This window comes from Hyposmocoma kahamanoa, unplaced genomic scaffold (genome assembly GCF_003589595.1).
Source record: "Hyposmocoma kahamanoa isolate Upper Pololo Valley unplaced genomic scaffold, ASM358959v1 202, whole genome shotgun sequence".
NCBI lineage: Eukaryota > Metazoa > Arthropoda > Insecta > Lepidoptera > Cosmopterigidae > Hyposmocoma > Hyposmocoma kahamanoa.
This window is the reverse complement of record NW_020653726.1, coordinates 5,873,266-5,899,497: the sequence shown is the minus strand read 5'-3', so window position 1 is coordinate 5,899,497 and position 26,232 is coordinate 5,873,266. Positions and strand designations below refer to the sequence as shown.

General features: G+C 34.1%; 1 protein-coding gene across 1 annotated transcript in view; it reads left to right on the top strand.

Moving 5' to 3' along the window:
• Positions 1-18,960: 18,960 nt before the first annotated feature.
• Positions 18,961-26,232, top strand: part of LOC113227216 (piwi-like protein Siwi) — a 30,151-nt gene continuing 22,879 nt past the window's right edge. Inside the window, exon 1 of the mRNA XM_026460109.1 lies at positions 18,961-19,076. The gene's annotated coding sequence lies outside the window, so the exon portion shown is untranslated. The remainder of the gene's footprint in view (positions 19,077-26,232) is intronic.

Sequence of the window (26,232 nt, the reverse complement as noted above, 5' to 3'; positions counted from 1 at the left end):
TCCATTCTTGTCCATAGGGTCCTGTCGGTTGTAGCCATTCGGAATATGCAAATTACTGGAATGGACATAGATTCACATACAATTTTACTATCAATATCATTACCTATGTAGACAGCAGCAAATTCAGGCTTTCGCGATTATGACACATAGGAAATGAAACTATTTTGTCAGATCTAAATAGCGTATATTACAGACCCTTGGCAGGCTCCATGGTCACGGCTGACTGAGATGGTAAAGTCATTTATATTAACGCAAAAGTTATTTATTTAAATACCTTATGCTTAATTTACCAAAGTGCATTCCAATTTACGCTACATACATTTTACAAAATATTTTATTTTATAAATATGAATTTATACTAAATTAAATAATTAAAAGGAAATTACTGGAAATCAATATTTTTTCTTTTATAATTATGCTATTTCCCATAATTACTTGTTAGAATGGTAAGTAGGTACTTTATGTTTTTATTTGCATGTCAAATGAAGCCAATTGTTTTTGTATTATGAGTATTTCTATTTAAAACACTCTAAGTAAACAAAAGATTTACACATAATCTATAAACATTTCGCTAACGAGGTACCATGTAGCATTAGAAGCACCAATTAGACGAGCTTATAGCTAAGAGGCTTTGCCCAAGAGAACTCAAAACGTGAGTGAGAAAGTTACCTGGAAACTATAATGATAGCTAATACCCAATTAGACGAAGTTTTATGCCAAATGGAGATAAAAATACGACGATATATTCATTGAGGATGTTCTTAAACGGTCAGGATCCAAGATACCCTGAACAAACGAGCGTTTATGAAAACATGTATGAGAATAGCGGAATATTCCTGGCGCTTAGATATAGCAAGCATAGGTCCGTCGCACATTGGAGCCGGTTAATATAAGTAACGCTCAAAACTCAATTTTTAAAATGTGGATATTTAAAAAAATATACACATTCACGTAGTCGTAATAAAGTATCACATCACGCGTAAAAATATGCGCTACTCAGTATTTTTACGACTACGCTATAGTCGTCACCAAATAAGAGGCCAAATTTGACAGCTAAAGAAGTAAATAGTACGTAACTTCGAATGCGATCAACGAAACAATAAACAAACAATTGTTAACATAATTGAGTTAAAAAAAATACATTTTATTGAAACATTATATAATATGACAAAACATATTTGCAGAGTACTTCAAAACAGTAAAACAGTAGTTTTCGCACGAATTCCAAAAAAAATGCAATTCTGAGTTACTCCGAAACGTCTTGAAAACAGTTACGTCCTCAAGCTTTTTTTTTAATAATAGTGTTGTAAGCAATTAATCGCTGAATTTCACCGAGTCACTTGGATGTCTCGGAAAAAATATTGACTTATTAAATATTAAAACAAAAATGTATAAAAATAGGTGTATTTAAAATAATATACATATATATATATATATATACATATATACATAATTCTGTATATACATAATATACTCTGACCACACCTATTGCAAATAAATGTGTAATTTATCAAATTTAAAAGAGCCCAGGTAGTACTATTATTATAACCTCGAGCCCTAGCTAGATTCGGGTTGCGCTCCATGTCAAGCAGAATGGTCCACAGACCTTCAGACACTCTTGAACATCTCTCCATATCTAAAAATATGAAACTAATTATTAAAACGACAGCGCTTTGAAAATGAATGAAAAGACCTTCAATTATATCACTTACTTGTTTTATTTTCACGAAGTAATTGATGTGATGATTATACAATACAACACTTTGTAAGCTGATCCAATCAAGTCTGTGTGAACCATACATGGAAGCTTTGTTGTTGATCACAAAAACACACATTTATACATTATTATAAGCATGAAATAGGATAAATACCACTTCAAATTATGAACATTATTTGAGATTGTTTGTTGTTGACATTTACAACTTTTAACTTATTGCCAGCTAAATAATTGAAAATTTATGAAATCCTTGGTTTTTTGGTAATTTAATCTTTTTATGTAGTTGTTTTATCGATGAACATACTTATTTACACTAAATTCTCGTAACAAACCATTTGTGATTATCATAAAATCAAAATTAAATGAATTGAATATAATTCATTGAAATGTGGGACAATTTTACGAAAATAAGAATTGCAAGGAATTCTGTAAATGAATTGCTTTTAACAGAATTGCACGATTTGGCCTTTAGGCCCCCTGAAGAACAATGAACCGAAAAATAATCTAAACTATCACAAACTTGTTATAATTATTAATACAAACTAGTGGAGTAATTTCACAAAAAAAAATAATTGAATATCAATTCAATAAAAATTTAATTATCACAAACTTTTAAAATTTTGAAGTGATTTCTCGTGAAAATCGTATAATGTGTTTACCAATATGATTAGATCACATCCCTATTTGCGTCACGACGACAAGTGTCAAATTTGGCCTCTTATTTGGTGACGACTATATATATATATAATATTTTTTTTATATACCTACCCACATTTTGAAATTTGAGTTTTGAGCATTACCTTGTATGGACGGGCCCCAAGAGTGCGTCGTCTCTGCCTGCCAAGATTTATAGTGTATGTGTATGAATACTGATTATATCGATATAAACAAAATAAGTGAAATGGAAAAAGATACCTACGTCTTGGATAATGAAATATTAATAGAGTTTCTTTTTTCTTTCCTGCTACATTTATCTATCAATTCCTGTCTAACGTCTGAAATATTTCATTACAATTTCGAAATATTAAAAATTAAAATTCGTAAACCCTACAAAAGCAATTTTTCTTAATTAGTATGAAAATTGAGCCATTGAAATCTCTTTTCAAGTGGAACCCTCAGATCCCATTATAAAAATTTCTTTCAAACTTTTCATCACGAGTTATTATTTTTGTAAGTTTCCGTACCAACATCGATAAATAGCCGGAGGACAAATTGTTAATACGAGCCTATATTCATCACCATGGTATTGAGATCGAATGAATGCTCGAAATAATCTCCATGGGGAGGGAAAAATGTGAAGGGTGCGCGGGCGCGGGGGGCGGAACAACGGCCTCGTTACGCCACTTCCGCCGGATGTCGCCTCGTGATGCATTGTCGACGCCTCGGAGGGTGGACACTGATGTTTTTATTTTCAGAGCAAACATTAATATATTATAATCATTGCACAATACTCTCAGTATTCGTTTATCAATACAGTTCAGTTTTTGCAAACACTGAATAACTATTTATCATTATATCCGAGAAAAAACTACGTAAGACTGCTTATGTCTCGTAGTATGTGCGTGTGAACTGATTTCAGAAACTTTCTAAGACTAAAATCCCACATCAAAAAGGAAGTCATAGTAATCAATTTCACCAAACAATAATTAGGAGAAAATAATTACCGGATGGAGTGGGGACAGCTGTCGTAGTATGGGAAAGTAATATCGAGATGCGTTGAGGTGTCTTTTCGGTCCGAGCCCCTCGGGAAATCACGGTAATCCGCGACGTCGACGACGCGTCGGCTAAATCTCTGTCGAACTACGCTAGTGTTGTTTAATTCAACATAAATCCAACAAAAAGATGTGTAAATATTATTTATATTTACGTAAGATTGTAATATTTAGTAGAAACGATTGATATTTTAAACAGTGGAGTTGGAGGACGTCTTTTGCAAAACTTCGTCTTTTAAAAAAATAAAAAAAAACTTTCTATAGCATAAGAGTGCGAGTATATACATGTCGACCCTGGAAAGGTAACACGTCTATCGTGTATTTAGAAAATATTACAATAGACCGATTTAATGTAATTTCTTTAGGAAAATAAAGCCATAACTTTAATTTTATTTTATTCGAAGGAATTTTTTCTGAGTGTTCGATCTTTGTATTAATACTTATAACAAACTAGTGGAGTAATTTCACAAAAAATAATTGAATATCAATTCAATAAAACTTTGTTTAATTTTATTTGTTAAATGGAAATACCTTTTTTTAAATAATTTGGAAAATTTTTTCTTAAAAACTTACTTTAAGCTTATTTTCTGAATTATTTCCCAATGCACGTTAGACGTATCTAGCATCGAATGTACATTTAGCATGCCTAATCAACACTGATTATGAATATAATCTACATTCCATAAGCATGCTAATAAAATTTTCTATTTCTTTCATACATGTGTTCTCTCTTATCTCAAAAACTAAGACGATATTCATCTATGTCAATTTTGTCACGTAAGTGACGCATAAACCTGAAACTGTAATATTGTAGACACATGTGTAAGTGTCACATACATCGGTTTCGTTGTTATCATTACTACTCATAGCTTTTTTGTCAAATCTAAACCCATTTTTATTAATATTAAATCCGGGAAACAAGTTAAGAAGAACGTTGTCAGAATATCGATATGTTACCGAACAATGTTACAGACAAGCACATCCCTTGTTAAACCGCGTTGAATCCAGAGATCGACGTGAATGGGCCCTGATGAATCATGCCTGTTCACGTGGAACGGCGTACGCGCATTATGCCTCGTATCAACCTCTCAAAAGAGGGTTTAAACATGCGAGTGGGTAAGTTTACTTCATCCTCTTTAAGGATATTACCGGTAAAAAAATGGTTGCACAATTTTGATACATATAATATAACTATGGGCATTAACAATAGGGGTTAAAGTATGAAATTGTATGTATTGTATGTATGAAAAAGTATGAAAAGCCGTTCTGAAGATACGGAAGAATTTAAACAAAAAAATTGTTTAAAAATCACATTTGTTTAACTAAAATATGCGCCCTTGCTATCAACACACTTTTACCATGTTAATTTGCAGAGGAATAGTGAAGAACTAGAATTAGTTTTGGAGCTCATAGTAGCCTGCTTCACGAAAACCAATCTAACATCTTTTAGATCTTGTACAATTTAGATAGTATGGAAAGTAAAACGATTTCATTTAAATTGTACCAGATCTAAACATGATTTGATAGATTGAAATCTCGACTGAACTACCTAGAATTTTCTAGGGGTAAGTTTCTATTTTGAATTTATTGATTTCACACAAAAACGATTCAAAGTCCAAAGTGTAAAGTCAAACGTGCTTTTCATTGCACTTTAACCTATTAGCTTTATGGTCTTCCTTTTATTTAAGATGCTATGTTATTTAGAAGAAAATAATCCTTATGATTGAGGCTTTCGTTCGGTATAGTAAAATTACAGATGTTTTTTTTTCACATTTGGCGGGTTCGCAGTTCAGACAGGCGACTATTCAAAAATCTTTGAATGCAGTTCGAATTGTTTTTAAAATAAAAATAAAGTCTTCTGTGAGCAAAATTTTCTATCTGCTGTATTTAAGATACTTTCCCTTCGTGTGGCATAGCCGTGGGACGCCTTGTATACACATTTCTTTTGTTTTTAAATGCGCCCTTTCAACTAATGTGCGTCCCAATTTCAATTATCTATAGTGCTAATAGAAATAAAATTTATTTAATATTATAATTATAAAAGTAATTAAACACTCATTAAGGAAAACAAAAAAAAAATATTTATTCGATCTATCATGGCTTTGATACCCTCTTAAAATGTGAATTTAAAAATAAATGAACAAAATCACATCGCAGATTAACAAAGCTTATTAAAAAATACATACTCAGTAGCTGTCAAGTCACGTCGGAGAGCGGATAACGAGGGCCGAGTGCCTGATCCTCAGATCCCCTAATAACTGAGATGACAGAGAGACTACCGACTCATAAGTCTTCATTACTGGTTGCTATATCGGCGAAACTTTGCAAAGTCTTTAGTTAAAGTCTGTTATCGACCAGAGGTTCAATACTCAACTATATTATAACGATTTTCAGTGTGCTGTCGATACCAAAAAATTTAAGGTGAATATACTCATCAACACAAACAATCTTACATTTATTGTAATATTTATATTATTGAATATCTTTTGTTTTTACTACCATAACATTAATATATTTTTTGTCAAAATGTTTTTTTATGCTACCAAGTAATGGGACGAAACGCAAAGATCTGACGGGCACTGCCACTGCCTCCATCCTGAGACATAAGTAGACAAGTCCCATGTGCTTGTAGTTTCACTAGCACTACAAGACCCGAACGCAGTTATGTAATAAAGTAAGGAAGGTGGCAGTACTTCCCTGGACGAATTCTCTTACAAGGCGCTATACGGCAGCTAAAATTTATTATTGATACAAAAGTCGAACAAATACCAAGAAACATTCCTTATATTCGACTGGATTCAAATCTGCATCTGTTTGCCAAACCGGGCTACTGCTTTTACCAACCAACCTACAGATCAAGTAAAAAACATTTTACTCATTTCTCTAAGTTCTTGTTGCACATGTGCAACACTCACCTGTGAGAAACTTTTGAATTTTTAATTTTTTTTTGGAAATTTAACAAATATACTTTTAATCTAAGTCTCTATTTGTACATGAAATTTTATTTTGACACAATATCATATATGAAAATGAGAAAATATACAGTAATTTAACCACCATAAATACTTACCATAAGCTACAGAATTTAAGTATTCTATGTTATAAGTGTGGTTCTTTTGAATTTTGCAAACTATAATTTTTTAAAGTCCAACAATATCGACTTGGAGGTGAACACAAATATTTTATAAAGAAATTGTGCATTATATTACATACAGTCATTTTTTTAAAGTACTCTATGGCTGTGGACAAAGGACGCTGGTATTATTCATTCAAAGGAGTGACATTTCGTGCATTATCGTCATAAATAACAAAAAAAACAATATTTTGACGCATTAAGTATTTATGTGTAAAATTAATTAACCAACAAGCAATACAAAAATGTTTAAATGGATGTTTTATGTCAAATTTGAATAATACATGGTGATTAAATACTTTGTTCTTATTGCCTTATCGGCTTTCCTATTAGAACTAAAAGCAAAGTTATAATTGAATATTGTGACACAAACAAATTAGAGCGTGCTCATTAAAAGTGACGAATCATTAGGGGAGCGACAATGGGATAGCGTTACGTCGTAATTACAAATTTTACTCTATCCAAAAGAAGACCAAAGGAACTAAATTTATTAATAATATTTTAAAGAATACTACATTTTTGTTTAGGAGTTGACAGTAACAAGATAACTATTTCTCTGTGGCCGGACAAACATTATAAAGACATATACAATGATAATAATAATAATGAAATCGTTTATTTGTGTCCAAGAAGTATCCAAGAAGTATGCAGTAGCTGTACTTTTATTTTACAATAGTTTTAAAATTTGGAATATTAACAGGAATGTTATTACAGAAGCGTATTGCCTTTAAATTAATTTGTGAGTTTATAAGACAATTGTCAAGAACAGTAGTGTTGTTTTTATTCCTAGTCATAAGTTAATAACTACCAAGACTATTAGAACTCATATCAGGCCTGCCAGTAGGTAGTTTTTTCTCATGAAATAGGACTAGGCCACTACCTAAGTGACCACTTAAAATAAAAGGTAGTCAGCTATTGCTACCCAGGAGCTACTTTTAGTTGAATTATTACACTGTTAAGTGGTTACAACTTTGGTAAATATACAACAGTGATTCTTATCATAGGTGATAGTAATAATATTAGTAAAAAAGAAGTAAATAGTAGCATTGACGTGTTCTTGAGAATTCATGAGAAGTGTGGGTGTAAATTCATACTAAATGCTTTCCCTTACTGCTCTAACCTAAGCATCGCTCATAATAAATATATATATATATAAATTCGCATATTCATAATTTCACATTCACCGTCATAGTGACGTTATATTTTGTCTTGACATTAAAAAGTTCGTAAGGAACTCAAACTTTTTGAGGATAATTTACTTTTACCCATAAGGTATCTGAGACATTATAGCTAGTTTGCTATCATTTAATATTAAGGACGCTGTTGTACAAGATATAACACAGTCCCACGACAATGCTCCTACTTTAAGTAGCAACAGTATACTTTTTACTAACCATAATTTAAACTGAAAAACACGACAACAGAAAAGTCTAATCGTTTCCATGTAGTACAAAAACTTCAAAACATTCAAGGCTTTTCTGGCAAAACATTAGAAATAAGTCTTTTTTTGAACAATATTTCCGTTGACGTGTTTTGTGTTCCAGAACACTGGTTGAAAGACTACGAAGCAATTAACAACATAGAAAATTATGTAATCGTCAGTTCCTTCATAAGAAAGAACTTAAGTAGAGGCGGATCTATGATTATTATTAAACGTAACTTAAAATTTAAAGAGCGTAAAGATATCACAGATCTTTCTACTGAACGAACTATTGAGATTTCATGTGTGGAATTGGATCAGTTTGTTGTCTTATGTGTATACAGGCCCCCCTCTGCTAATTTTAACGAGTTTAAATTAATTATGGAAGATAGTTTAAAGCGGATTTTTCTAACCATTAAAAAAGGAATTAATATGTGGAGATTTGAATGTAAACCGGTTAGAAAATTGTTCTACTTCTGTAAGACTCATTAATTTATTTAAAAGTTTTAACTTGAATAATCTTTTCTTGGAACCAAGTCGCATCACTGCCTCCTCTTCTAGTTGTATTGATAACATCTTTTGTAACACAGACGCAGTGTCTAAATCAATAATAAATTGCTTAAGATCAGACCATAGTGCCCAATTGGCTTCTTTTAATTCTAAAAAAAAAAAGAAGGTAGACCAATTTCTCTTCAGACCGATTACCACAGAACGAATCATTAGATTTTATATTAGGCCAGCAGATAGAGCTCCGCTGTATACGCAGTATGCAGAATACGTGAGCTTACCGATGTTAGTATTGCTAGTCTAGTTTACTTTAGTTACTTCCATAGTATATATATAATGTCCTACGGGATTCTCATGTGGGGTAAAGCGGCAGATATTCAAACCATATTTATATTGCAAAAACGAGCGATTCGTTCAGTGTATCGTCTATGCTCTCGGGTTTCTCTCAGACAAAAGTATAAGGAGATTAGTATCATGACTGTGGTATCAAACTCATGGTACCAAAATTTCGTTTAACCAAGGTAAACGTCTCTTTTATGGGGAACTGTATACGTTTTTACAATAAGATTCCGGAGCATATATTAATATTATCATTTCCTAAGTTTAAAAACTACATTAAAAATATTTTTATTCAAAAGTCATATTACAAAATGAAGACTACGTGTTAAATAAAGATGTATGGAAAGACAACATGGCTCCAGAATCCACAAAAATTTGATTCAAAGTGTATTTATTCCATAGCATTTAAGTTTATTTGAAAAGAGCAAGCGTAGTGAACGAGCAGTAGCTTAAATGTGACGTTTTCAAGTGTAAATTTGTATTACCTATGGAATAAATGATTCTTTGACTTTGACTTTGAGTAACTGTAAACGAGAATTCATACTGGTGTATTCTCGTTTAAAAAAAAAGAAGTTTCGACCAAGTTAAACAGAAATTTCAATAAAGCCGGCTAAGCTGAGTATATCAGTAATCGTGGATCGTATCCATCATTATCATACCGAAGGGTACGATTAGAAATGGACCAAACAACTTTGTAGGGGACTGAGTATTGTTTCTAACGTCAAGGAAAAATATAGATTAATGGACAATGACACGTCTTCAAAATTAAGCTCTCTGTTACTTATTAGACGGTTCAAAATGTAAAACTCTCTGGTCATTGTATAATAGTGTCACCTATAGGTATATTTTAGTTTAAAAAAAAAATTTGTGTAAAGGGTTTGCGTTTCTTCTGTAACTACAGTTGTTATGACTAGGTATAGTTATAGTTAGACATTTTTGTGCCGAATTAAATTTTAGTCACAGTGGCAATCACACAGGCGGCCGAAATCATATCTCATATTTTATTGCAATATTGAAAAATTTGTTGGTAAGTGCGTACTAGACTCCAAGAAAAACAACTTCTGTAATTCATGAAAGTATTTCGTCACGAAGTTAGGCACCTTTATAGCTACCAGCCCCGGCTAGAGATGTCGCTATTCACTGTAATTAAGTGTTTTATGAATGTCAGGATGTTTCACCATCATTATATTCAATTATATTTTGTGAAATTACTCCACTAGTTTGTTATAGTTATTAATACAAAGATCGAAACCCTAGAAAAAATTCTTTCAACCCAGTTGAATGTGGACCGACGTCTTCTAGCAAACCGTGCCAGACGCTATGCCAACAAAACCACGGAACGAATCAGCGGAGTCGGAGGAAATCGGAGTCGAACCGGTCGCGTAGTCTCGAAATCAGATGTGTTTCCGAGCGAGCAGATGAACCTGATTTCAACTATGTCTTTCTAATTTGTGAGTTAAATCAAGTATTGTTCCGATTTGAAATGTGAAAAGAATTCCGATCGGCCAATTGTGAATCGCAATTATGCGCCTCGACTCGGAAAAGACGCAGTTTCTAATCGGGAGAGGCAATCAAAATCAAGCTGCGGTAATTCATTTTAGATAAAAAAAACTTTATTTATTACGTTATATGATTGACATGAATGAGGCCACGACAGGTTTGTTAAGCAACACGTTAGTAAAAATAAGGTTCTGCGTCCAATAAATTGTGCTTGTACTCCTCCCACGGATTTCGCAATGAATCGAATAGCCTGGAGGCGCAACGATATTGCTGTTTGCCTTGAACCAATGTTTACCAACCGACCCCCTCCCGCTACTTACTGGAGTTAAATCAATATTTAAAATATTTCAAACTTTGATTAATTCGCAGACACATTGTTTGCAATGATGTCGACGCAGCCAGATTATAAGGGCATTAGCAGTATGAAAATTTGCATGTAGAACAAGCGCGAAAAAGTAGGGAGGGTCCAAATTTTATATAAAATTTAAGATTTTTTTGAATATTTTTTTTGAAGATGGACGATAGTTCTGAAATTAGTTTAAATTATTATTTTCATACGTATAATGAGGTAGTAATAATTGGAGTAGCAGCGTCCTACAAATTATTTAAGTAGCAGTAGAGCTCCTTGTGAAAGAGTTCGTCCAGAGTAGTACTGCCACTTTATCTATTTCTGCTGCCAAGCCGTAATGTCAGCATTACTGTGTTCCACTTTTGAAGGTTAGCGTGCTGATGAAACTACAAGCACATGGGACTTGTCAACTTATGTCTCAGGGTGACAGTGCCCTTAAATCATTGCTATTTAAAGCTCTTAGTGGCACTGCAACTGTTATAGACGGGTATCGGTGTATCTTACCTTCAGGCGCACGACTTATTCGTCCCGTCACTAGATATTATAATTTTTTTTTAACTAAACAAAACAACAATTATTTTACATATTTATGGTACAACTCATTAATAAACAGTAATTGAGCTTTTTTACTTTTTATTGAAGAAGAACCTTTTGAAACAAAACATTTCACTGATTACAAAATCTATTAGTTCCTTGGTATTTAAAAATGAACAAGGGTCAAAGACGAGCAATGCTCAGTTAAATATATGTAAGTAATAATAAAAAATAATATAATTAAACAAAAACAAAGATAGATTGTACAACTAATGGTGATAATACAAATTTGTTTTAGAATTTGATTTGCTAATGTGACTTTTCAATTCCTGACAATGAAGTTGTACCAAAGGAAAATAAATACAAAAAATTGAGGCAAATTGAAAATCATATATAGAGTCGATCAAGTCGTGCAATTGAGAAATGGTATGACGGTATGTTTTGAACTACTTTGTGCTATTTTCGACTTGAATTTACAATGAGGTGTAACATTAACGCTAAAGCGGGTACATCGCCTCGTTTAAACTGCGGCTATTAACTGGGTGTGGGGCGTGAATGTTTTATGTGTCCCTGTGTAACCCACCGTACCCAAGCCGTCTCCGTCGTCCCAAGGGAAGGGTACAACTAAACTCTACTAGCACTTAATTAAGGGGAAGCACCAACCGACTCAATACATTCTAATTAATATTACGCACTGATTCACTCCACCTTATTGTTAGCCCTAAATTGAAAATGGAGATCAGCATTGGCATGCCCGAGTTAATATTAACTAACAAACAATAGTAAAGTAACTCTAACCAACTCACTTAAGACTTCCCGAACGAAAAAAAAGGAGGAAGCCATCAAAGAAAAAGGGAATATTCTTTTAAGAATTTAAATAAATTTCCAGTAAAGTGGGAGCTCCGGCTCTCGTTACAAAAAGAAAACGAGAGCTAATAAAAACTGCAGAATAAAAGCTCGCCATTTTAAAGCAGTGTCAAATGGATATAAATCCTTATTTTAAATTCAGTTCCGTTAACAAATAGGACGATAAAGAGGGTTAGGGAATACAAAACAATAATATAAAGTTGTAATACTTAAATACGACAACGATGATGTTAGTTTATTGGTAGGTCAATGTGTTAGTGTAATTTTTGTATTTAAAGAATGGTGATATTAGGACATCGTATATACTCGATGAATTAGGACATTATTTTAAAGATAGTTTTACTGCCGTCTAGGGAAAGGGATGCCGTCTAGGCAAAATGTAATGTATAATATTTTTTTTATAAGGAAAAATTTCTTTTCTTCAAATAAATAATGCTTTGTGAATAAATGAATGAGTGAATGAAATGTATTAAAAAAATTAAATATAGTTTTTGACGACGACAACTGTGTATTATATAAACGAGTGTTTCTGTGATCGACAACCTAATAAATAAATAGTCGGTACGTTACTCATTACCTACGTACCTAAGTATGTAAGTATACTTTTAGAATTTGTAACTGATGTTGGGATACTTAATCCACATATAACAAATGAACCAAAATTTTCCGTAAAACTGTGTAACCGTTAGTAATATCGGCTCCCCTCGGTTCTGCGTTCGCAAACAACACTACATGTCCACTTGGATCTCTGGTTATACTTATAAAGATAGATAAAGATAGGCAAACAGAGGACCAAGTATTTATAAGTTTGGAAAAAAAAATTAAACCCATTTTTATATTTTCGCGATTGTTACACATCGGAATTGAAATTTTTATAATACCAAGAAACGAGGCGAACAAGTTGTGCACCTGGTGGTAAACGACACGCCTGCCCATAACAGTTGCAGCTTAGATTATAAAACATACTTAGTTGCAGTGCCACTCGTGCACTCAGAGCTTTAAATCACAAAGATCTGAAGGACACTGCCACTACGCCCGTCACCCAGAGACATAAATTGTCAACTCCTATGTGCTTGTAATTTCATTAGCATCATGCTCACATTAATGCTGCAGAAATAGGTAAGGTGGCAATTGTTCCCTGGACGGATTCTTTCCCAAGGAACTCTACTACTAAATAGTATAGTAGTTTATATTAATCTTCAAGGAGATTCGTGCTCAATAGATAACAAGTTTATAGGAGTTTATGTGACTGTTACGTAATGAAACGCATTAAAATAAGAGTGAGGGTTTATGGAACGAGCCGACAGGCGAGTTTTAATTATATACAGTTACATATACAGCTTTATCTACACACATATCATAAGCTCTCTGTGATGTGTTCAGGAACCGCATGTTACGACTGGCGAAGTGGCGGCAAATAAAAACTTTTCTCACGCATGTCACACAACCGTAGTTTTTATTATTATTTTAATTTATTAAGGCTTTGGCAAAGCCATCAGCCTAAACATGAAGTTTAATTATGTTTCTGTAAATATGGCCGCCACAAAGAGGATAGGCAATTTGAGGCGCGTGTTTGGATTGGCTCGGGATTCCTTAAAACGGGCCGATACGGGTATTTTAGTTCGAGATTCGTATAATTTCGCGTCTTAATCTTCGATTAAGGCACAATAGCACTATCCTATTCCACTTTAAACTAGATTTCACAAAATAATTGAGAGCCAAAATAAAAACGACACTTTTCCCTCCAAAAGATCCAGAGCGAATGCATAGTTTTTATTATTAATTCATAGGCAAACTAGAATCGGCCCGAACTATCATATCGTTCGATATCAAGTAACGTGTGAAATTGTCAATAGTTTGCTATTGACATTTCATTTCGAATAAAACTTCATCTTGACAGATATAAGAATTGAGATCCAATCACATTATTTTGTTTTTCAGTGATGTTCGAAATTTGAATGTAATAATAACAGCGAATTCGATGATAACAAGAAGCAATAATAACATTTTCACAGATAAGAAATTTGTTCTAACAAAACAATTTACAAAGGTGAAGGCTAATCGTAATTTGCGGTTTTTGAACACATTATAGAGAGTTTATGATATGTGTGTAGATAAAATAACTTTTTGCTAAAACATCAAGTCTAACAAGGAGTACCCTACTTTCCGAGAAATCACATGTCGTCGGTGGCGATTCGTCACGCGGCCATACTACCATTAATTTCTATAGAAAACTACACCGGACGCTTTTACCGCACTTTCGATAACATCAAAACGACATTAGAGCTTTATTTTTCATTCTATTCACGACACTGCTGTATATCTTTCACCTTTAAAAATAAGGGTCCATTAGGTCAGTACCTACATTGTTAGTTGGTCACAACGCTGAATCTCTTCTTAGATTTAATTATAATCATACAAATATACCACGCTTTAAGATAATAAGCCGTAAAGCAAAGTATTCCATAGCTTGTATGTCGATTCGCAATTAACTCTCCAAAACCATATCGGTACACAAGCTAAGGAAAAACATATAATCTACATATAATTTGAATAGGGGTGATACGGGAATACTTGAAAATTTGGCGTTCCCTATAATCGTTCTCTACAAACAAAATGTGGTAAAATATCTGCAATTGAAGAGCTGGAGTAATGAAAATAAATAATTATATAATTATAATGAACATAAATGTGTGGTATAGTTAGCACAACTTCCATATCTTTTCAACATAAGTTTTGTTTATAGTAATCCTCCTCCCTATTAACCTGTTGGTTATACGGGAAGAGCACTATAACCTGAGCAAGCAAGCTCGCACCTACTCAGTCTGGTCCTGACCCCAGATCAGCCCGTTTGCACGGACTTCATCCGGTTCTCAAAAGGCTAGTTCCTTGGGTGAGCTGGCCAGGGTGTACGCACAGTACCCTAGTCTAGATTGTCCTAGATTGTCAAAATAAGTACCGGAGCTGTAGGCATGCTCACTTCCCGTTTCGCAACTAATGGTTGCCACCGCTAAGCCGCTGACTCTAAAGTCTACTACCAAATCTCCTCTTTGGTGGCGGAGCTGTAAGACACGTTTACTTCCCGACGCCTCTCCAGTGGCGTCTCTCCAGTTCCCAATAACCTAGGCGGCTGGAGGTACCGGAGGATATCTAGCTCATCCTCTACTAGCTCTCCGGGCTAGTGCCGGAGATGCCGGTCGCAGTGTCCTGCGACAATGTCCGAACATAGCTTCCGACTTAAGGGCATATCACGAGCCTCGCGCGTCTCATCGCCTACGCCTTAGGCTCTCGTCTAGACCGCTACTAATACGCGCTAGCTACGCGCGGGATGAACGCCCCGGCCACATGCTAACGGGGCAGACGAACGTGTGTATACCTACAGCTAACCAAGTATAGTAAGTACAGCCAAGAGTCCATGAAGCGTCCTAGAGTTGAATTTAAATATCAAGCTTGACGTGCTGTTGACACTGTATAAATTGTCGCTTGAGTATGAAAAGAAAGTCACAACACCATATATTAGGGGTTAAAGTATGAAATTGCCGTTTTATTGCAATAGGTTCTTTGAATTTTCATAGAATCTTCATGGTTTGAGGTTTTCGAATGAAACTTTTTTCAAATGGTTTCTGTGATTTTTTTTTTTTTCAAATTTGAAACATTTGAATATCGACTTTCAATTGTTTTTGTTATTCAATTTAGACAAGAAAGATGGATACTGCGAAAATTCGAGTGATTTTTGAATACGAGTTCCGACGCGGAACTAACGCGGCAGAAACAGCCCGCAATATCAATGCTGCGTTTGGAGAGGGGTCTACTAATGAACGCACAGTGCGATTTTGGTTTAAACGCTTTCGTGATGGAAATTTCGACTTAAAGAACGAGCCACGAGGAAGACCGCCCACTCAGGTGAATAACGATGAATTAAGAGAGATAGTGGAAGCCGATCCTAGTCAAACTACCCAGGAATTAGCGGCATGGTTTAACGTTACCTTACCCACAATATTGACTCACTTGCGTCAAATCAATAAAATAAAAAAATACGAAAAATGGGTGCCTCATGATTTGACTGATCTGCAGAAAGAAACGCGTGTTGAAACTTGTGTTGCCTTGTTGAACCGGTACAGAAATGAAGGAATATTGGATCGAATTGTAACATGTGATGAAATGTGGATTCTTTATGATAACCGGAAAAGAAAAATGCAATGGCTGACCCCAGGTCAAATGCCACAACAGTGTCCTAAAATAAAACTTACCCATAAAAAGGTAATGGTAACTGTTTGGTGGTCTCAGCATGGTGTTATTCACTATAGTTTTCTCCGATCTGGTCAAGCAATAACGGCAGATGTCTATTGTGCCGAACTCCGAACCATGTTGACAAAACTAGCAGTAAAACAGCCCCGACTCATGAATCGATCTTCACCATTATTGCTCCACGACAACGCGAGACCTCACACAGCACGAGAAACCATTTTGACCCTTCAGGAACTGCAGTTAGAAACCATTCGTCATCCTCCGTATTCACCAGACCTTGCTCCAACGGACTACCATTTTTTTCGTGATTTGGACAATTATCTACGTGACAAGAAGTTTTCTTCCCAGGAGGCAGTACAAAATGCTTTCACACAGTTTGTGCAGTCTAGATCGTCGGAGTTCTATCGCAAAGGCATTAATAACCTTCCCATTAAGTGGCAGCAATGTATAGATAATAATGGCAACTATTTTGATTAAATAAATTTGTTAAAAATTTAAAAAATAAACAATTTAGATTTTCAGTACAAATCGGCAATTTCATACTTTAACCCCTATTATAATAGTATCTGAAAACCATTATCAGTATTTCTTTTGATTGAACTAGCGCGATACCACTGTGCTGCTAAGGTTTATGAAATAAACTTTCCGACACGCTTGTCCATAAAAGTTGCAGTGTCGCTCAGAACTTTAAATCTGAGGGGCACTGCCACTGCGTCCTCATATGCGCGTCACCCAAAGATATAAGTTGAAATGTCCCATGTGCCTGTAATTTCACCAGCACCCTTCAAATCCTAAACGCAGTACGCAGCAATGCTCACATTATTTGCTTGACGGCAGAAATAGATTTAAGGAACTCTACTGCTGCAAATAGATTTCGAGTATGCAAAAATGGCGATTTAAATAACTTAACGTTGCCTAAGTGTAACCAAAAAATTATCTCATGAGTCTTAGTCGCCGATTTATCAACTTTTGCTAAGTTTCGGGTTGCACTACTTGCACTATATAAAAAAAATACAAATTAATAAGTTTTTTGTATTTTATATAGTGTTCTCTCAAAACTTTCCATTCAGTTGTAATCAACTGATAGGTAAGATCAATAATAACTAATTCCTCAGCAGTTCATACATTAAAATTTATTACAAAAAACCTAATTATAAAAAATATAACAAAAACTATTCATTCGCTACCAAATTAAAGACATTTCTTGTAAAAAAATCATACTCTCTCACAATTCATGCAGGATAGTGATCTCTAACAATACGATCTCGAATATAGGTATTTAACTAATACAATCGTACAGTCAAAAGCACATCAGACTACACTTTTTGTTCGAAAATCGTCTCCAGTGCAACGGAACAAGACACGTCAATGTGTAGATGTGCTGTTGACTGTACATTTCTATGGCGGAATGAATATTAGGTACAAGTTATTATACAAACTAGAATTTAAGCTCAATTTGCTATTCTCTGCCGGCTTGATGAGTACTTATTTAAGTTTAAAAAATTAAAATTTATTTATTTGACAACAGAATTGTGCAGGTAGATACATAATAAATAAGAAATTAAATACAACTCTAGAAACACAACCTGCACTAGGCTAAGCCTGTCTCGCCGGTAACCAATGTATCCTCGTCACAAGTTAGAAGTTGACAATTAGCGCAATAGGAACAGAATACCAAAGAAGTTTATCAACAAATTATTAGGATTAATTTTGTTTTGTTCATACAAATCAAAATAAAGAAGGTATTAATATTTTTATTTTATACATAAATTATTATAACTGTATTTATGTGATGGTTGCAAGAAACTATATGGATTTTACGAGTATTCTAAAATTCAATGTATTGACGGCTTCAAACACAACATCAATAACATACGAAATATGCCAATAGAACAAAATAGTTATTGTTCAGGCCCCTTCCCGATCCTAAAAATATCATAACAACAATTTCATTGAACTTTGCATATGGGTCAATGATAACAAATAACTTCTTTCTCATTTCAAATTTGTTAGTGGTGCGAAGATAACGTTTTTCCCGGTAGTTTATCTAATATAATATAATATAATTTATCTAAGCGCCATCTGTATTTTTACTCCGTACTACCATAATAACAATAACGGCTGGAAAATTTTGTTGCAGCTTACCTCAAAACGTTTATCATATAACTTAACTCAGCTAAAATTTAAAGAAAAGTCTGCGTCATAAAGAATGCTTTAAAATTCAAAATGCTAAACTTTGGTGGGCAATAGGGATATGGGATATGCATGTATATGGCCTAACGAATCTGCGAGTCGCGGGCATATAATATACTAATAATCTAAAATACAATTGTTGCAATTTGTCAAAAATCGCAAAAGAAACGCATTTCATACTTGTGATAAAAACGGAAACGCAATTCATACTTGTGATAATTACTAGCATTCATAAAAATATTTTTTTAATTTTAAACTGTATATATGTAACATTCTTTGAAATTAATATATGTGAAAGTAAATAAATTAGAAAAGCAAAGCTTTGAAAAGGAAACATCTCTCAACACTTTTATGGTGGTAGCTCGTACCATTCCACTCATTTTTTACTTCATTTGTGATTTCATTCGTTCATTTATCCGTCAGTGCTGTTACATGAACGCACGCCATGTTTTAGTTTGTTGCTGCATGTGGGGTTTGCGTACAAGGATAACAGACGGCAGACGACGCTTGTAATACATCAGATAAAAAAAACATTCCCCTTCAGTGAAATCTTCTGGGTAAGTGCTTTTCTGTTAACATATTGCACATAGCGAACGTATTTTAATATTAACCTAATTTCCATGGGATTATTATTAATAAATGCTTACGTTAATGTATGTACCTACCGATAAAAAAAATTGTATACAGGTCTCGACATAAAGCGAATGTGATTTTAGCATGAAACAGCCTGCATACAGTTATTGCTACTAATCAGTTCTCTGAAATCAACGCACAGAAAAATTTTCTCCTGCTTATGGCCGCCATGGTGCAAAAGCAAAATTTGCTTTGTCCACATAATTTGTATGCTTTACTTGTGTCATAATATCCGTATAATTCTGACAAATATGTTGTACTATTACTTAAACGCAACACAAGTTCTATGCTGGCAGCTGGCGACAGTTGTGAACTTACAGTATTAGTAGGTAGCTACATAATTTTTACCTACATATTACCTGCAATTTGAACTATAACCAGTAAGACACTCTGTCACCAGCGTTTCATGTATCATGGCCAATGGGCTTCAAGCTATATTCCTTGTACTGTGTGCAGGCATTATAAGTTTCTTGCTTTGGGACTACAACCCTATCTCGGATTTAATAGCCATGGTATGCGTTGCAGTCTAGGCTGACATCATAATAATTTCCTTTTGATTCTTTGATTTTGAATCTTTAAAAACCTAGCAAGGCACACTTAGTGTAGTTTGTGCCAGCCAAAAATCTTAAGTCACTAACCAATTTAAAAGAGCTAGTATTTGACACTCTAGGTTTTAAAGTAATTAAAGCGCCTTACTAGGCATTTGATTTGGCAATTAGTGGATTGTGGAACTTTATGGGTACTAAAAATATTAGTCATTTTTAGTAATTTAATTAGCCAAACTAAATCAAATTTTATTTAAAATTTTCTGATGCAGTAACTAAACCACATACCTAGCAAATGCTTATATTGTATTTTGATTCTGGATGCTACAGTAATGTTACTTATGTATGGACAACGGCACATCAGACTACACATTTTTGTTTGAAAATCGCCTCCAGTGCAACGAAACTAGATATGTCAATGTGTAGCTTAATGTGCTGGCGTGTGTACATAAACATTTAAAGAAAGTAAGGGTATAAAATATGCAATATACAAGTTGTGATAATTTTTGTGACATCAATGTATTTGTTGATTGGTACCCTTCTTAATACTATTACTTTTTTTTAAATTCAAGTTTAAGGATGAGCTCGATTAGTGTTTTTGTCTCTTCTGTAAAATTTAATTGTAAAGCACTCACTAGGTTTTGTTATTGTGCAGTCGTGTAACTCTTAACTATATAACAATGCAGCTTTATTGTTTGAATATACAGTTATGTATTCCAGACTATGTTAATTTATGGTCCCTTTTTTTTCTGGTTGTGGTTTTGTATCACCATTGGATTTCTGAACCTGATGGTATGAATTTAGTATAAAAAGACTTTGTGACATATACCACAATATCCAATTCATCTGATCAGCAATAATGTGGCAACAATTATGATTATAATTTTGAGAAAATTGCACCTAAATATCTTTTTCGCTGTTTGGTCAATGGATTTATCAACAGCCCCACTGAATAAACGTGTAATGGAAAAACTGCAACATTACAGAAGTGATTAAAAATTTAAAAAATAATATTAGTTGTTGGTGATTGGATATATACTTAAATACGATGTATGAAAGATAAATAAAAAATTATATCTTAAATTAAAATATGATAGTATTGATAGTTAGAAAAAAACCTTTTGAATTTTTATTCTTGTAAAAATTATATTGGCAGCTGTTTGCATGTAGTGTTTACACTGATATACATGGGAAATGTTATATATTTATTGTAAAATGTAACATTATATTACTGTTTTTACTATGGATATTAGGATTTTAAAATGCAAATATTATATAGTTACTTGGTTATTATAGTAATTGGTCATAAATTTTAAAAGTGCAAATATACAGTACAATATTAAAGATGCCCATGTACAATATTTCAAAGTTAGTTCGTTATAGACATGCAAGAGTAGATAGTATTCAAAATACATACTCGCAATATTGATGTGAGTTTGTTGATTTTATCTTTCATACAATAAACATTGGAGTACTGAATATTTATAAAATTAATTGGAAAAAAAATCTAAAAAAAAATAGAGGTGAATTTTGACCTGAACTATCGAAAAGTTGTACAAGCTTTTACATGTTTATTAAGTGGGACCATCATTATGTCAACAGTTTTTTAAATATTTGGAGGTTTCATATTGCTTACTTTGTTTGTAAAATGTAGGTGAGACGACAAGCCAAACATCATCATACATCATCATCATATACAGCCTGACTTCACCCACCGCTGAGTATAGACCTCCAAGTTTCTGTGCCACTCTCCACAATCCCAAAGTTACATATTGTCATACATATTACAAACCTCTATGTTCGCGGTTAATACATTATTATCGCCATAAAATTTTGAGGTAACTCCTAACTTTTTTTCCTGTTTTTTTTATCTGTTTCCATAGATTTTAGAAGGTTATCCTCGCTTCTCTGTCGATGTAGAAGATTCAGATTCTCAAATAGTCATCAAAATTTACGTTGAAAATGCCATTCAACCACGCACTATTTCGCCTTATAAACTTTGTTCGTTTCTACATTCGATGAAATCTAGACTGTTTTGGGTAATAATAAAAGCTCCGAAGAGTAAATTAAAATTCATTTATTTGCGTTCATTACTAAGCTATCGAAAAAGTTTGTGCAAATAAAAATAGGGAAACAGCCGAATGAAATATTGAAAGTTTCGAAAAATCCTCCTGACAACTTGCTGACGTAATAACTATTCTACCAACATAACTTAATTTACACTTTACCGAAAATTTATGTCGGCGTCGCGAATTGAGAGTCAAAAAAGTAAATCTATATATAAATTAAAAATAAATGTCTATATATGTATATATAAAATTATATAAGCCAATAATAGGAATTAAACTGATTTCTATAGTGTGGTAAAAACGTTTTTAAAGAATATAAACCACTCCAAACAAAATAAGGGCCACTCGTTAAGTTGCACTATAAACAAGCATTACTTTAGTTTCGTATTCATAAAAATTTGTAAATATTATGGATTCGTTCAAGTGTCAATAAAATTTCTAGTGACAAATGGTACTACTAACTGGTAATACTTGAATTTACGCTCCGGAACAGATTTTGATGGTTCTTTTTTGTTGGAAGGTGGGAACCTCAGTAGTGATCCCATTTAAATTCGAATAAAATATTCCATCTGTAAAGGTGGCAAACTAGGGGATGATGAATGAAACTTGGCAAATAAATGTAATTCCAGGAACTTTTGACGTCGGTTTTTTTAGTACTCTGTGCTTATTAAATTGCATAATGCCACGTGTTCAAATACAGGGTGTCCCAAAACTCAACGTCAAGCGGTCACTGGGCGAGAGGCCAGGTTATATCAGTTCTGGTAAAAAAAATAAAAAAGATCCATGTCACTCAGTTAAGTGATAATAGGCATTTTTTTGAAAATGTTGAAAATTGATACCCTAGACCACATGTTTAGGTACAGTCATCACAAATTTTCAAATTTTGGAGTGATTTTTTTTTTACGTCATCATAAATAACCATGCTATTTATTGCAGTCACAAATCAAACAATAAACGTTATGAGTTTAGTAAAAAAAAAAAATTAGTTTCATTGAGTCGTAGCTTGAAAAAATAGGTCAGCTAGCTTTGACACTTCATTTAAAAAAAAAATGTACTACACTACCCTGGGCAAGTTATTTTAAAAGATGGCCCATATAATCAAGATTTCAAAATGGTACAATACTTGCCACTCTTCATTCCATAAAAAATATTATAACTTATTTTTTGCAAAAGGAGCTCGTTTCAAAAAAAACTCATGCCATGATAAATAATACTTTTGTGTGCTCAAAGATTGGCTTTAACATCGTGAAAGTGAGATGGTCTTTAGTGATAGAGTGAGATGGATAGTGACAACGCATTAAACAATATAATCTACCCTAACACATGTGAGTGTGTCAACTTAATAATTAGTCGAATGTTGTATTATAATAAATTTTAATCAAAATGAAACGAAAGGAACTATTGTAATACTTTAATGTTAAAGTAAATGCTCAAATTGTTTGCATTCGGCACGAATACAGGCTCTGCATCGCCTCACAAAAGATCTTTTTATCAATCGTGCGAGTCTTCTCAAACTAATTTCTTCTGCTGCTTCAACAATTTTGTGGCGTAATTGGGCTAGATTTTCTATGGGTTTTGCATATACTTTTTCCTTTATGCAGCCCCAGTAAAAAAAATCAAGGGGGTTTAGGTCCGGAGATCGAGGAGGCCACAAAATTGAACCAAGGCGTCCAAACCACCTTCCGGAATATTCCGAGTTTAAATAATCACGTACAGAACGAGCATAATGCGCTGGGCAACCGTCTTGTTGAAACCACATTTCTCTATAGATGTTGAGTGGTACATCATCTAGTAACGTTTGGAAATCGTTTTGAAGAAAATCTAAGTAGGTAGTTGTCGCCATTTAATGTTTCAGGCAACTCAAACGGTCCAATTATTTGTCCATTTAAAATTCCGGTCCACATGTTGACTTTGAATTGGTATTGGGACCGGTCTTCACGCATTAAATGCGGGTTTTCCGTGTGCCAGCCATGTACATTGTGCAAGTTTAAATAACCATCTTTTTTAAATGTTGTTTCGTCAGTCCATACAATTTTGTTTATAAATTGTGGATCTTCACGATTTCTCGCCAACATTGTTCTACAAAAAGCCATTCTGAGAGAGCAGTCACGAGGTAATAAACTTTGTACACGTTGCACATGATACGGGTGATATTCGTGTTGCTTTAAAATTCGATGAGCAATACTTTTTGGTATTCCAGTGGCTCTTTCAATCGCACGTACTGAAGTGCTGGGATCATTTCGAATTTCTTCTAAAATTACGTCGTCGTCGTCTCCTTGAGGTCTTCCACCGCACGTACGAGCACTAGGCAATCGTCCTTCCGAGTATGCCAGGTGTTATTAAATAATATTTTATGTTTATATTTATATTATATTTATATATTTAAGTTATTATTATAGGAAGCTGGTCACTGCCATAAGAATTAAAAAGTACTCTCCAAGAGAATTTGGAAATTAATTCAGAAGAAATTAGGGATCAAAACAACTGGGATTTTGGGCGGGAGAAGATTTTCTCGTAGGGGAACGATCGTTTATAACACAGAGATTATTATTATCAAGCATGTCATTAAGAAAGGTGGCAGGAGATGAACAATGGGAGAGAAGCAAGGATGGAATCTAGTTCAGTGAAGATAGATTGATCAGGATGGGGAATGTATACTGAAACATATGTTATGTTTAAAGCTCTAGCTGCTACGACATTAAAGGCCCATTTAGATGGCGAGAGTTTATCGTCTCGAAGATACGATTATCAAAAGAATAGAAAAAAGTTTCCTCGTCTAAACAATTGCGATTATCGACCGTCCACGTCTCAGTGGAAACAGAACTCGAAAGCAAAAATCGTATTTCGAGTTTCTGTGCCAGCCGTTTCTACACGGGTGCAGTGCGCGAGGGTGTTTTGATTATCACTGCTTCTCTAAGACAAGAATTAATGAAACGAGAAGGAAAAAAAATTTGGATTAAGAAAAGTTATAAAATTTGAAAAAATGAAATAAAAAATGCATATTTCTATACAGTGCAATAAACTTAATATTATCAGCAGTTCCAAATTTGAATGATCTTTGCGTCATTTTGATATGTCCATAGTCAATACCGCAGTAATCACTGACTGACACTGGCAATTCTCGCACTCAAAACGGTTCGAACCGATTTGTACGATAATCGTATGAACTTGAAAAAATGTCATACGAAATCGTGTTTAGACAAGTCGAAAACTCGTAAGCAAGAATCTCCTTACTACATATTTCTCTGTGTAAACAAACAGTCGAGGAGGCGATTAAGTTGCTTGCGAATCTCGTATGACATAATCGTAGACGAGATTTTTGTTCTTGCCTGAATGTAAACATTACGATACGATAATCTTATGGCGATTATTGCTTACGATAATCGCGTACGATTTTTCGTCACGAAACGTGCGATAAACTCTCTCCATCTAAATGGGCCTTAAAATTCGGTGAGTGAGAAGGAAGGTGTAATAAAGAATAAACAATAGATCTTTTAATAATTAGAGCACAGCCATGGTTGTCTATGTGTGTGTCCATGGCACCCGCGACACAGGGTTTCCCTAGTGCGGGGCTATGTTGAGTGTGTGCGTTATTTATTATTTATTTATTTTATCATATCCATTGTTGTTATCAACCCTGAGACATGAGAAACCAGGAATCCTAAAAGGCGAAGATGGGTTTAGCCATGTTTCCGAGATAGCCAGGATGATGGGCTTATAGTTATTTATTAAATCAATTAGTTCATGTTTTTATGACATATTGACTTACAGTTCCATTGTAGGATTGGGGTTCATTATTAATATGGATTAAAGAGTTTAATTTATTCAGTGATTGAATGACATTGTTCGGTAGGGAATCATCAAATTTAGAAATAATAGTGATATGTGTGTTGATAAGTAATAAGATTCAATAAAATTTTCGTTTCTGGAGGTATTGTTTGATAATTCTGAATTAATAGCACAGCCATGTTGTGTGGACTGCGGAGTCATAATAAGGTTATTGTGGCTTACTTTATCGAAACCAGATTTTGGGGAAACCCAAGGTCGGCGCTCAAAATAAACAGTTTTTCTTTGGAAGGAGCTTGGAGAAAGAGGTGGGAAATAATGAGGTTGAGAGGTTGTAGGAGAACTTAGGGTTGCTGCAGGAGGTTGAGCTGTCGTAGGGCGAGCGCTGTCAGCAAAAGATTTAAGTACAGTCCGGAATCTAAGAGAAGCCTCTGAGTATGGGATGTTTTCTGTTGACATAACAACTTTAATAGATTTCTGTCTGGCTTGTTCAGGGCAAGAGGGATCCGTGGCCATATAGGGGCCACAACAATATAAGCATGTTTGTTTGGGAGGTACCACAAGAATCTCCAGCATGTGGTTGACTACATCTAAAACACCTGGGCTTTGAACGGCATTGGGCTTTCACATGACCAAAGCGACAGCAGTTGTTGCACTGTATGGTTGGTAAAGTATAGATC